Genomic DNA, 13,763 nt, shown 5'->3' on the forward strand with positions numbered 1-13,763 from the left:
GCTATTGATTTATGGGTAATTCTCTGTCTCTGTCTCTCTCTCTCTCTAGCACCCAGACGAGCGAAAAAAAGAGAAGTGTACAGGGCAGGCTGGAGTTTTTTGAAAATGATGATATTGCTGTGTGCAGTATTCCTGTAGCGAACCAAAGTTTCAGTTAGAAAAATCCCTGAGGCTGTTATGGTTGGTTTTGTGAGAGCAGAGGGTCCCTTCCTCGCCCGCCACCCCGGGGTGGGGCAGTTAGCGGTGCGATGTTGATGATGTGCTTTTGCTGCCTTCGCCTCCTATCTTTCCACCTCCACCCACCCACCCCCCATTCAGGCTCTCTGAATAATGCATGCATAATAAATAATCATTTTTTGAAATCTGTATTTGCCTCCTTCGTACCAAACAACTATACTATCGATCTAGACTATAGCTTCCGGCTACTCAATCAGACGTACACGCTTCCTACGCTCCACATCCGGCCAAAAGAGCATTCTTAACTTGTTGCACAAGTCGTGTTTGGTTGAGCAAAATGGCGTAACAAACATTTGTTGCGATTTTCCTAAAATGTTGTTAGAGATTGTTTATTTTTGTTTTCGAAACCCATTCCAGCTGATGAACCTAATATTTAGATCAATAATTGCCCTCACATTTTTTTTGTTGTTGCTTTTTTTTACCCAACTTGGGGCCAAAGTTTCTGAAAATATGTTTAGATTAGCGGTGCTGAATAATAAAAAGTAAAAGTCACGCTTATTTTTTACCAGCCAAGCTGAACTACCAAAATTAGGTGTCAGACGGTCGTAGGCGGATACTTTACAATAAAATATCTTGCCAAGAGTCCATCCCTTACAGAGACTTCGACAGATGAACAGAAAACGTCTTTGATACTCTTTTAATGTGCGCGTTGCTCAACTCTGCTACTTACAGAACTGAGGGGGGTAATACTTGAAAAATTTTTGGATAAGCCTAGCCCTAGGAGGAGTTGGACTAGCCTAGCCCTAGGAGGAGTTGGACTAGCCTCTGAAGTGACCTAAGCAAACTGTGATAGGACGAGTAGGTAACAGCCTCAATGTCTACAATCGCTAGATTGTGGTATAAGAGGACAAGCTGAGAACAGAGGAGATCATGACGTGAAGACATCTTAAAACCCTGGACCAAGTAAAGTGTAGTGGTTTAACAATTTAAAAATTTAGCGGTACACTAGCAATAAGATAAGTTTAAAAGTATTTTGCTTATCTATAATAGGGCGCCACGGTAGGCGAGCGGTTAGAGGCGAGACCTATTGTGGTAGTATTAGGTTCGATTTTCGGTCTTGGGCCTTGCATTTTATTTAATGGTTAATATGAGGGATTTATAGTAAAGTATGCTTGCTAGTCGCCTCCGTCCACAACACCTAATTGGTAGTTGGACGTTAAGCCCCGCCTGAAAAAATAGGCGATTACTTTACTTTACTTTATCCATAATACACTGTGTAAAAACTAGTTTATGTTTATTTTCAATATAAAATAAAATAATATGTACTACAAAAACAACAGTGTATGTTAAGGGATTAATTACAAGTTAATAATAAGAATACTTTTAATGAGAAATTTAAGCTTGATGTTTTTTGATAATTACAGTTTATATTTGGGTCGTATAAATGTTAATGCTACTCTCATATCGTCTTCTTACATTTAATATACGAGTATAATTATTATTTCGTATGCATTTCTGAAAATTTGGCGGCACACTTCAAAACTTTTGCGGCCCACAAAAGTGGTTGAGAATCACTGTTCTAGACATTTAGAAGGATATTACGATAAGCCTCTTAAGCTGCAAAGCTTTAGAGCAGTGGTTCCCAAACTTTTTTGACCCATGGACCCCTTTTTATAGTCAAAACTTGCCCATGGACCCCTTTTTATAGTCAAAACTTGCCCACGGACCCCCAAGTGAAAAAGCTACATAAATGCATAGTCTAAAAATTACAAATTTAAAAAAGCATTTTGTTGAAGAAGTATTTATTGAAATTATAACTTTTGTTTAAGAAAAAATTAAAAAAAAATTAATAATCTGGATGAACGTGATGAGATGTTATGAGTGTACTTATATATCCGGCTCAATGTTTATAAGTAGCTACCGCAAATCCCCACGAGTAATCTTTGGTTCAGGTCTGCATGAAGAGCAGTTAAGTGTTCGACAGTAAGCAAGAAAAATCTTCATCTCTATTTGAGAGATTCAAGAAACTGAGAACGTTCTCCTCTTCCCAAGTTTTGTATTTACAGAAAACGTTTTGCAACCAACGCAGATTTTACGCTTTTAGTTTTGATTAAATTTAATTGGTCACCTGGTTAGTTTCTAATTTCCATAATAATAAAAATGGATCACAGTTTTATTATTTTATATTGAACCTTGCGCGGACCCCATGACGTTGTTCAGGGACCCCCAAATAAATTTTAATTTTCCACGGACCCCCTGAATGATACCGGGGACCCCTGGGGGTCCGTAGGGACCACTTTGGGAACCACTGCTTTAGAGGAACACTAATCGCCCTTAGTACCCGAATAAGGCTTTAGAGTAGCTCAGTATTTAGTGCACTGGCTTAATCGATCTATAAAAGCGGGTTTATTCACCCACCTCTGCCCAAATGTTAGAAAACTAAAACGAGGTAACTAATATATTGACCAACTTCACCAAACTATTGATACCAACTTCTGAAAACTACTTTTTCGTATTTTTTCCCCTCTGTGAAAACACAAAATAAACTCTCAGACAAAATAAATGTACAAAAAAAAAAAAAAAAGATTCTAAAAATAGCATACTTAAAGATCACAGCCAAAAATAGCAACGCTATAAACAATATTTAAAAAATAATAATAAATAAAAAATAAAACTAGAGCTATATTTAACACGACATTTCAAGCCATAATACATGTGATTACGAAATTTACAAAAATATAAATCAGCTGACGACTACAAAACACGGCCAACTTGAGATAAATTACAAAAATAAAAAAAATTATTTTATGTATACATGTATACGTACGTGCACACAAAACATGGATGGATGATAGAGAGAAACAAAAACAAAAAATTGCGTAAAATTGACGAGGAAGAAGTCATAAAAGGAGGGAGGGGGAGAGAGAGAGAGAGAGTGAGAGAGAAATAATAATAATAAAACCTGAAACCCTGAGGCGATCCACTAACAATATCGTTTGGTACACGAAGAAGGCTGTGAAGACAGAGCCCCCGGCTTGGGCAGGTCAGATCACAGCATCCAATCTATGCTACCTTTACTGGACCAACTGTGTACTGTTTTTTTTTTTCTAGCTGCATTATGCTTTGCAAAGAATTGTTATTGGTGTTTTGTTTTTTGTAATGCATTATGCATAAAGATGTGCAATGTTATTACTCTTTTTTTGTGTGCTCCTTTATGCATTTCTTTTGTTGTTGTGCAGTGCAGCAATGTTGGCAAGATTTATTGTGAAGCTGTACCAAGATAGTCTGGTGTGCAATTCAAGCTACTCTATTTTATGATAGTTTCTTTTTTTTTTTTAAGTTCTAACTAATCATTTTTGCTTAAAGCTCTTGGAATCATCTTGGAGGCTTTCCTAGCAATGCAATAAGTTGTAGGGTTTAGGATGTGAGGAAAATGGCATAGCGAGCTCTTGCAGCAGGTAAACAAGCTGATCTCGACACAAGGTAGAGTTAGAAACAAAATAAGGAGAGTTTTTGTGATTTGAAAGAGTTGGGATGCTGTAGATATAGCAAGCCTTTGGCTGTGCCTCAAAAAGTTCCATTCCGTATTGTCTCAGAAAGGTTTTGAGTATCATCAGTTGTAGATTAGTCGATTGTTGTTTAGTTTAGTGCAGGGGTGGGCAACCTTTTTCTATAAAGGGTCACATAAGGGTATTGGTTTATTACCGAGGGCCGCAAAAGGTTATTGGTTTATTACCGAGGGCCGCAGTATATATATATTTCTTTTTTTAATACATTAATTTGTATTTATTTTGGGTTCTTACTTATTAATTGTTTTTATTTGTTTATAAAACAGATTATTAATTTATTATAATGCAATTTTATTAACAAATCAACATACAAACGGCTTTAGTGACTTCTATGAAATTGCTTCATATCTTCCTTCATCATTTTTTCTGTTAAAAGCCGGACGAAATAGAAATAATTCGATTGCATTCACAATTATACATCAACTGTTGCACCATAAAATAAATAACTAGAGAAGAAGCGAAAATCTATAGCTTCGACGGCGAGAACACGCTTTCACACTGGTGTCAAAGTGGGGTACTAAAAGTCACGTGATACTAATTGTAACGCTGAGACAGTAAATTGTACCAGCGAAAATTACCAAATTTTGAATAACATCAAATTTTGACATATTTTATGATTTAAATTTTTATTATTTGCCGTTTTGTGTCGCGGGCCGCAGGAAAATGTTAGAAGGGCCGCACGTTGCCGGACCCCTGGTTTAGAGAGTTTTGATCGTTTGTCGAAAAGTCATTGAAGAAAAGTTTAAATCGTCTGTTTCGTTCTTTCCGTTTAAGTCTAGCATGTGGTTTCCAGTCGGAATCTATAGTTATTTGTTTTCATTTAGTTTAATCATCCATTTCTTTAGACAAGGCTCAAGGAATGCTACATGGGATTGAAGGAAGCAATAGGCAAGGATTGGGTCTTGGGTCTTTGGAAGGGAGAGGATTACCGCCTATCGGCATAAGTACAAAGAAAAGTATGAGGATTGAATACGAGGGATATCAGTGGTATATTTATTTTTCTTGTCTTTATAAAGCTAATAGATTTTTCAATATTAAAAGCTGTAACCTGCTGGCAATAATTACAAGTAAAATGGCGGAAAATAGAAAGAAATAAAAAATAACGATGTGATATATATATATACACGATATATAAGAAACAAAAAAGTTATATACTATGGCTATTAAATACGACTTCAAAGAACAGTTAACAAACTAATGAGCTTCAGCGAATAAAAAGAGACAAAAAAAAAAAAAGAAATGTGGAAAATAACAGAAACCCGTCTCTTCTTGGTCTTTGAGACAGGATTATAAGAAAAATAGGAGTTAGCACAGCAGGAGTTCTGCATATTTACAAGTCGTCAGCGCTATCTAACCGGAGAAATCACCGGAAAAAAAAACCTTGACTAATTTTTGTCGAGAGATTTGGCGGCCGATGGTGATGCTGCTAGTTAGTTGTTAAGAGAGGATCTAGCCATCAATGAGCTTATAAAAAAACTCTGACACAGCAGACTGGCCAATCGATCAACCTGATTTAAATGAAATTTTATAAAAGGAAACAGTCAGTATTCTGGTGCAACCCAAAAAGAAAGAACACGTTCAAGATGTTTGTAAAATATTTAAGATAATATATGCATTTTTAAATTAGAAGCGACAGCCTTGAAAGAAACTTTTAAATTAAGAGTACAAAACTGTAAACGAAAAGAACTCAATTCAACCTGGATTCAATTAACAACCTTCAAAGAGCTAAAGTTTTTGATGATTAACACATTTTCATGATGGACAGAAGTGAATTAAAAAAAAAGCTGGAAGCATGATCCATCAAAGCAGAGGTTATAGTCTTCATTGACGAGTCACGTACTCCTTCAACAACTTGGAAGCTGTTCATTTCTTCAGGCCAGGAGCTGACTTGTAGTAGTCAAAAAGCTGTTGAGCTTAAATTCCACACGAAATGTCGAGTTCCCTGGCGACCAGGACAAAAATTAAACTGTGGCTGTGTCATGGACACGGCCGTGTGTTGCACATGAATACGTTTACGTAACGGGTTATATTTTTTATATAAAATATTTTTATTTATGTATTTAGGATGAAATCAAGGAAACAAATATTTACTGTGTTACAATATAACTATTAATTATAGGTCTGTGATACGAAAAGTACGACCCAAATGGCATACAAGATACATCGAGATTTCTGGTAAACGTTAAATCAATATAGGTATTACCTAACGTTGTTGGAGAAGTTTCAATATAAGACAAATTGAACTCGCTGAGCATGAAGTCCGGGCAATGAGCGGTTTTGTGAGACATCAACATTAAAGTCACCAACTATCATAATTGGTGAAGCAAGATCAGGCTCTTAATCGGGTATAATTTTAGAGATGATTGTGGAATATTTTAACAACGATCGTAAAATAAAGAGTTTAATTTCTGCTAAAGCTGTGCCCGGATGGATATACACACACCCGAGTACGAATTTGAAGATGCCATTGGCCTTTTTCGTTTACCAGACAGACATCACCAGCTTCTGCGTCTTTCATTTCCAAATAAATTTCCGAAATGTCAATGTTAACTCTATTACAATCAGTGAAAGCTATTGATGTTGCGATATATGGCGACTCCACCGGCTTTGCGACTTTTACCATTCGATTGTTCTTGAGAAGCCCTTTCCAACCGTATACGGTCTCTGTATTTGGTTTTGGCTTTTCGACGCGTATAGGCCGACATTATATATTGTTGATAATATTTTTTTATTCTAACACCTTATTATATTAACTGTCACTATTTTACACTAATGTTTTATACACAATCGATAGATTGAGACGACAGCTAACGATTAAAACTTAAACGAACATCGTAGCTTCTCCGAGTCAAAAGTTATACTAATCGCAAATCTCGATACGCAGCAAAATTATCTCAAAATGGCGACGCTTCCCCCTCCACCGCGCGCGATGCGTCACAGTCCTCGCTTATCGTAATGAATTCTTTGATCCTTTAGCTATCCAGTGGTCTAATTTAATTTTGGATATAGACGATAGATTCGAAACTATAATGCCAAACTGTATCCCTCGATTTTGTTATCATCAGATATTTTGGATTGCCACCATATGATTAGAATTTAAAGACGTATTCACGTCAAAAAGAGGAATCAGATCTTTTCCCAGTCATAGTTTATACAAGGAGTGTCTTATTTCTTTCAGTTTTTGGCAGGAATAAAGACCAGTTCAATGAACTGTTAAACTTCTCCTTCTCATTTACGGCAGTTTTTTGGTACGCCTCTTTGGGCGTTTATCTCCCGAATCAAGGCTAAGTATCTATAGGGAGCTTCGTAAAAAACAAAAATGATAAAAAGAGAAAAGACATGGAAGGCATAAATCGGGCAAGAAAAAGTCTGTTTCAGATCTTGATAGGCAAAATGAAGTAGTCCTAACAAGATTTGTGAGTCTTAAATGGATATGTAATGCAAAAAAAAAAAAAATCACAAAGTAACCATTTTGTTTTGCATGTTACAGCAGCAAGAACAAACAAACAAACTTTGTGCATAGAGACAGACAAACAAACGCTAACTTCAATGTTTTACACTACTTACTTTTTCTTTTTATTTATTTGTATTACCATAATGCAATACAATACAAAATGCATTTATCCCTTTTTTTACCTTACTACGTTCATACGCACCAAAAACATGCACACTACCGATTTGTACACTTTTGTTTACGAAACATGGAGATAGCGTGAGATAGAGAAAGGAAACGGTAACAGTGAAAGAAGGTTACATTCAACGAGCCAAGGAACAGAAAACGAGATCACTAAGGCTGTTGTGTGTAACCAACCTTCTCCAGGTGCGAATTCTCTTCAGATTTATTTACCAATACCAATACACTCTAAAATACAAGATGAAATTTATTACTTTAACCAGCGGGGACCTTTGTCTTGTATAAGTTAACAACGTTTCCTCCGTGTCAGCGTAAAACTAACCAGATGGTGGAATCCTCGATCCTAAAGACAATACCATTCTTCCTTCCGCCTACAACTAATACCGTTCTACGATTTCTTACGCCTGATTGTTCATTCATCATTCAGAAGAAGTTACTTCCTTTTCTACGTAATCATGTAAAAAATAATACTGGCGTTACTACTCACACGACTTCCTGTTACTACTACGTCATCAAGGTTCGAACTCGTTATATTTAATCCATATTCAATTCTCACCGACATTATAGTTTTTTAAAACCGTGTATTATTAGATCAGCCTGTAACCGAAAAATAGTCGTAGGAGGCAGGAGCTGCTACATAATATAAATTTGCACTTTGGACTACAAGACCAGGTGCTGTTTACAGCCAAGATTCCAAAATAAAAGTAAAAAAATTCATTCTCTAACGTGCGTTCGGCCTGGCCAGTGCCTGCTTATGTTATCTATCGTCTGTGAGTTTTATCTTTTTATTATTATTTCGTATCTAGTATAAGTTTTCCTTTTTGTATGATTATTTTCCTTAATTAAAGGTATTTTGTCGGTTGGTTCATTAAGCACAAGAGAGAATTTTATTTTACTCCCTATCGCCCCGGGAATTGTCTCCAGGACCCTTCATCCTCTCACCAGTGAGCTATCCCGCCAGAGGCACTCTTAAGGGTATTTTTCTTTTGAGGCTGGTTAGGGATATCGTCTCTGATAGCTTCGGCTATCTGGCGCCCGCAAGGATACCGTCCCTTTCCCCTGACCGGTCACAAGGAAAAATTATGGCAGTATCTGAAGTTTCCCAACCTTTTTTTTTTTTTTGGTTCGCGTACCACTTGGTAGTACGTACAATCATGCTAAATTGTACCACTTCGTAAATATGATTGTATTTCTTGAAATTTCTTTGTATAGAGATACAAATGTATCTGTTACAAAGGAGTTCATGTTCACTTTATAAACTTTGTAAAGTGTAAGATCTTAGTTTTTTTTTAAACAATTAAAAATTGCGTACATATTTTTCTCTTCAAAATTATTAATTAATTTACAAAGTTCTACTTTAGAATTATTACATTTGTGCCCAATCTTCTAAATTAATTTCTTTTAAGCAATCAACTACCACCTGTAAGTACCAATTAAGTTTAATGTCGCTTGGATAGGAGCTTACTCATTACAATCCAGTCTCTTTAAGCAGATTTTTTACATAGTTATCAATAGGATGAAAAAATAACTGCCATTTCAGTCGTGATAAATTTATTCTGCCGAGTTTTCGCAACGACCGATCACACTCATTCCATGAACAGACAAGACAGAAGACATACCAACCCTATAATGTAAAAATATTACTTTGTAAACTAGCCATGATCTGAGTTAAGACGACCTAGTCCCTAGCTCGAAAGCTCTCGGCATAATGAAGTTTAGCATGACTGAAACGGGCAGTTATTTTTTCATCCTATTGAAAGTATGAATCAGTCACTAAAAATAATGAACAACAAGTTCTTACGAGGGTCGTTTGAAAAGTCCGTGCAAAAATAAAAACTACTTAATTTTTTGGGGTAAACCTTTTTTATTTTTCAACATAGTCTCCTTTTAGGCTTATACACTTCGTCCAACGCTGCTCTAGTTTGTTGATCCCTTCCGAATAATAGGATTTGTCCAAGTCTGAAAAATAGCCATTCGTTTCTGCAATCACCTCCTCGTTTGAATAAAATCTTTTTTCCCGCCAGCCATTTCTTCATATTGGGGAACAAATAGTAGTCCGAGGGAGCCAAGTCTGGAGAATAGGGGGGATGTGAAACGAGTTGGAACCCTATTTCCATTAATTTTGCGACCACAACTGCTGAGGTGTGAGTTGGTGCGTTGTCGTGATGGAAAAGAACTTTTTTGTGGGCCAATCGTGGGCGTTTTTCTTGCAGCTCGGTTTTCAAACGGTCCAATAACGATGAATAATATGCACCTGTAATAGTTTTACCCTTTTCCAGATAGTCGATGAGGATTATTCCTTGCGAATCCCAAAAGACAGTCGCCATAATCTTTCCGGCCGAAGGAACGGTCTTCCGCCTTTTTTGGCGCAGATTCCCCCCTTGGTAACCCATTGTTTAGATTGTTCTTTGGTCTCAGCAGTGTAGTGATGTATCCATGTTTCATCCACAGTGATGAAACGACGCTTAAAGTCCTGCGGATTCTTCTGGAACAGCTGCAAACCGTCCTTGTAACACTTCACACGATTTCGTTTTTGGTCAAGCGTGAGCAATCGCGGCACCCATCTTGCGGATAGCTTTGTCATGTCCAAATGTTGATGCAAAATATTATGTACCCGTTCATTCGAGATGCCCACAGCACTAGCAATCTCCCGCACCTTCACTCTTCTGTCATCCATCACCATATCATGGATTTGATCAATGATTTCTGGAGTAGTAACCTCAACAGGGGCGTCCAGAACGTTCAGCGTCACTTGTGCCAATATGGCCACTCCGAAAATTTTGAAACCACTTATAAACTGTTCTAATCGAAGGTGCAGAGTCACCATAATGTTTATCAAGCTTCTCTTTAGTCTCCTGAGGCGTTTTGCCTTTCATAAAGTAGTGTTTAATCAACACACGAAATTCTTTTTCGTCCATTTTTTGAAAATCACTCGACTTCCTCGATTCAAACGAATGCCAAACACAAAGAAATAGACCGATCTGGCTGAAACTTGGTGTGTGTTCTTCCAAGAGATGCTACCAACTAAACATAACCTCGATACGCGCCAGTGGTGCTAGCTCTCTAACTTTGCACGGACTTTTCAAACGACCCTCGTAGTTACCATTTAAAGTTCTGTCACATGATAATTCTATTAAATTTTCTTTAACTTTTATCGATAATGATGTAGCTTTTCCTAAATTTTCTTTTTTAGAAGGGGTTTGAAATCCGAATTATCATTTGTGTTTTCAGGTTTTGGGAAAATACTCCATGAAAGACAATTTTAATCCTGTTAAATGTATTATATTTTCACTTATATCTTGAGATAGACCAATCTTATTACTGTACATATTAACAATTTCACTGTATAATATTATTAATTAAAATAATTTTTATGAGTTATAGGAAAGGAGATTTTTATGCTTTGATTTTTTTAAAAAAATTTTTATGTCCTCCATTACTGATTATTTTTCGCGTACCACCAACCAGCAACTCGCGTACCACTAGTCCGCTGCATTAGATAGTCAATACTGATTTATCTATCACTTTATCTAGGTTCATTTGAAAAAATATTGAATACAAATTATTATTTGTTACAGGTGAGAAGTTAAGGGCAATGAAGGGCTCTCTAGATAAATACTACCTTTAGGGATGAACTTTAAAACAATAAGGTATGCCTTTCAGATTTTATTATTATTATTTTTTAACTGCTTCTAATCGTGTTTATCACCTTCAGATTCAGATGGCATCTGAATGCGCCAAAACCACATCAGAAAAACAAAAAAGAAAATCAAGGTGTCCCACATGATAACAGTAATCAAGACTTAAGAACAGGTGTCCGCGTCCAAGTGGTGATAGCTAGCGGTTATCTTTATCCGTGTGTAGCCAATCAGCTAGCTGGTCCCCCCCCATAAAGTCTTCTTTCATTTCCCCAGTCTTAAGTCATAATTATCTTCTCATCTTTTTATCTTCCTGTTTTCTGTTTCCTAGAGGTTTGCGGGCATTCTTGGTTTCAGATAATTCTTTTTTTAGTGCATGAATAAGTTAGTAATGTGTATAGAGGAAGAACAGTTTTTAATTATTTAGTCAGCATAGATCTGACGTGTTTCTAAATCTACCGCTTTTTGTTTTTTAATTTTTTTTGTTTTTTAAGAAATGTTTGATGTCTCAAGATCAATTTCTTCTTTAGACTTCGATAATGAAATGACACATCCTTATCTAAGTAGACTGGGGATCAAAAAACGATCATTTAAGTGAATGGCGTTTCCGGTCATGGAATTACCTTTGGGAGAGTTATTTACGGTAAAAAGGAGTGATGCTGCCCAAAATGAGATCATATATAAGTGCTGGAGAATCACGCAGACTGAGGCTAGACTAAGGCGGAATAAGGAAAGAGTAAAGAAAAGGAAAATGGGGTAAAGTAGAGGAAAAGAGAAGGAAGTCGGTGGAGGAGACACACCGACCCGCCAGAGCCCTGTTAGTCGTCACGTCTAGACGCAACGCTTCCAGTCCACACTACGTGGAAGTAGGGTTGGCTTGCCGCTGGAGCACTGGAATCGCCCCAATAAAAAAGCTTTCTGAACCAGTGCCCCAGCGGCCTTGTGGACCAATTCAAGATATTAGCTAGTAGACTACGTTTGAATCAAACTACTAGAAGTAACTCAGATTAGGAAAGGAAACGCTGAAAGATTAGCGGAGATCCCGTATTTGAATCCAGCTGCTGGTCCTTAGATTTTCTTTTCCTAGAAGCTTCTTACAGCACACTGTCCGGTGATGGTCCGGTGTTGTCTGTACTAGAACACACTCTGTCCGGAGATCGGCAGTACACCAACAAAACTCCAGACACTCCTATGAGCTCAGATAATCATGCTACTTTAAAAAATTTTAAAAAAATATATAGGATTACAGCTAGTTGAGTAATGTAGTGTTTTGTCTAAGTTTGAGTGTATCTCTTTTATTCAAAATGTGAATTGATTGCAAAAAAATTAATGCCAGCTTCAGTCATTATAAACTTTATTCTGCCGAACTTTCGACCTAGGGACTAGGCCATCTTAAGAGCTAATTTACAATATACTGTTTTACATCATTAGAGAGTTGGTGTTCTTCTGTCTTGTCTGTTCATGAACTGAATGTCAACTAGTTTGACTCAGTTTGAATCAAATTACTAGAAGTAACTCTGGTAAGGAAAGGAAACGCTAAGTTTTCAAATACATTCAGTCCATGAACAGACTAGCCAGAAGACACACCAACTCTCTAATAATGTAAAACAGTGTATTGTAAATTAGCCCTGAAGATGACCTAGTCCCTAGGGGTCGAAAGCTCGGCATAATGAAGTTTATCATGACTGAAACGGGCAGTTATTTTTTCATCCTATTGAAACCATTATTCAGTCACCAAAAATAATGAACAGTAATTGCAAAAACATTTTTCGTAAAAATAATGAAATACAAAATTAAAGGAAACCTAGTGATTGTTTAAAGGGTTCTGGGTAATGGAAACGTACAGAACCCTTTAGGGAACTTAAATGATGTCATTATCTCATTGATTGATCAGTTTAAAGTCCCAAAAACCAATCATGAATACAATCAACCAAAATATATTATCCAACAATTCTGATCTAACCATATTTCCAAACAGTTTTTATGCCAATTACTAGTTAATTGGAGTTCATTTACGACAATACTGTGGAAAAAATTTAAAATAATTTTGTAGATGACATAATAATATTTAGACAGAAATCTTTAAATAACAACTCCTCCATGGTCTCTCTCTAAACGGAATATCCGCCATAGAACAGAGAAGAGGAAGTAATTAGACCACAATAAACAACATTGCAGTGAGCAGATGATTAGTATAAGTGGTAACGTCACAAAAAAAAGAAAAAAAAAAGGAAGTACATTATTTATCGATTGCAAGAAGCGTAATAAAACATGATACTTTTATAGTTATCCCTACCACAGAGAATATCATAAAATCGATGTTATACATCGATCGATAAAGAGATTAAATATAAGTGAAAGCGTAGATAATTTAGTTAGAGCGCTTTAGAGGCTATTAAATGAACGTTGCATCTAATATTTTCAATCGATTCGCTTCTTTTCTTTACTGCCCACAATAAAGATTGCTTGAATAGGAGTAGAATAATGCTAAATACGTTTGATATAAGATTTATATATACTTATATATATCTCAAATATTTCAGAGAGTTTAGAATTTTTTTTTTTTTTTAGCGCAATTTGTAACCTTTGACTTCCTTATTTTAAGACAGCTTACTTTAAAATTGAATATTGGTCCATCTAAAAGAGTTTTCAATGAATTAAACAACTTGATAAACTAACACTGTTGAGTGCTCGTGAACACCGTTTTCTTGTAAAAACAAACGTAATTTCTCATACGAAGATAAA

The 13,763-nt window shown here is 36.2% G+C and overlaps 1 protein-coding gene across 2 annotated transcripts in view; it reads left to right on the forward strand.

The window, feature by feature from the left end:
• Positions 1-13,763, forward strand: part of LOC141457697 (uncharacterized) — a 286,354-nt gene that overhangs the window by 158,393 nt on the left and 114,198 nt on the right. The window contains exon 2 of one of the 2 annotated variants that reach the window (XM_074134899.1): positions 10,959-11,030. The exons of the other annotated variant lie outside the window; for it this stretch is intronic. The gene's annotated coding sequence lies outside the window, so the exon portion shown is untranslated. The remainder of the gene's footprint in view (positions 1-10,958; positions 11,031-13,763) is intronic. 2 annotated transcript variants of the gene reach the window in all.

The sequence above is a fragment of the Rhodnius prolixus genome, unplaced genomic scaffold (assembly GCF_049639745.1).
Source record: "Rhodnius prolixus isolate KJV_2025 unplaced genomic scaffold, Rpr scaffold_5, whole genome shotgun sequence".
In the NCBI taxonomy this organism is placed as follows: domain Eukaryota; kingdom Metazoa; phylum Arthropoda; class Insecta; order Hemiptera; family Reduviidae; genus Rhodnius; species Rhodnius prolixus.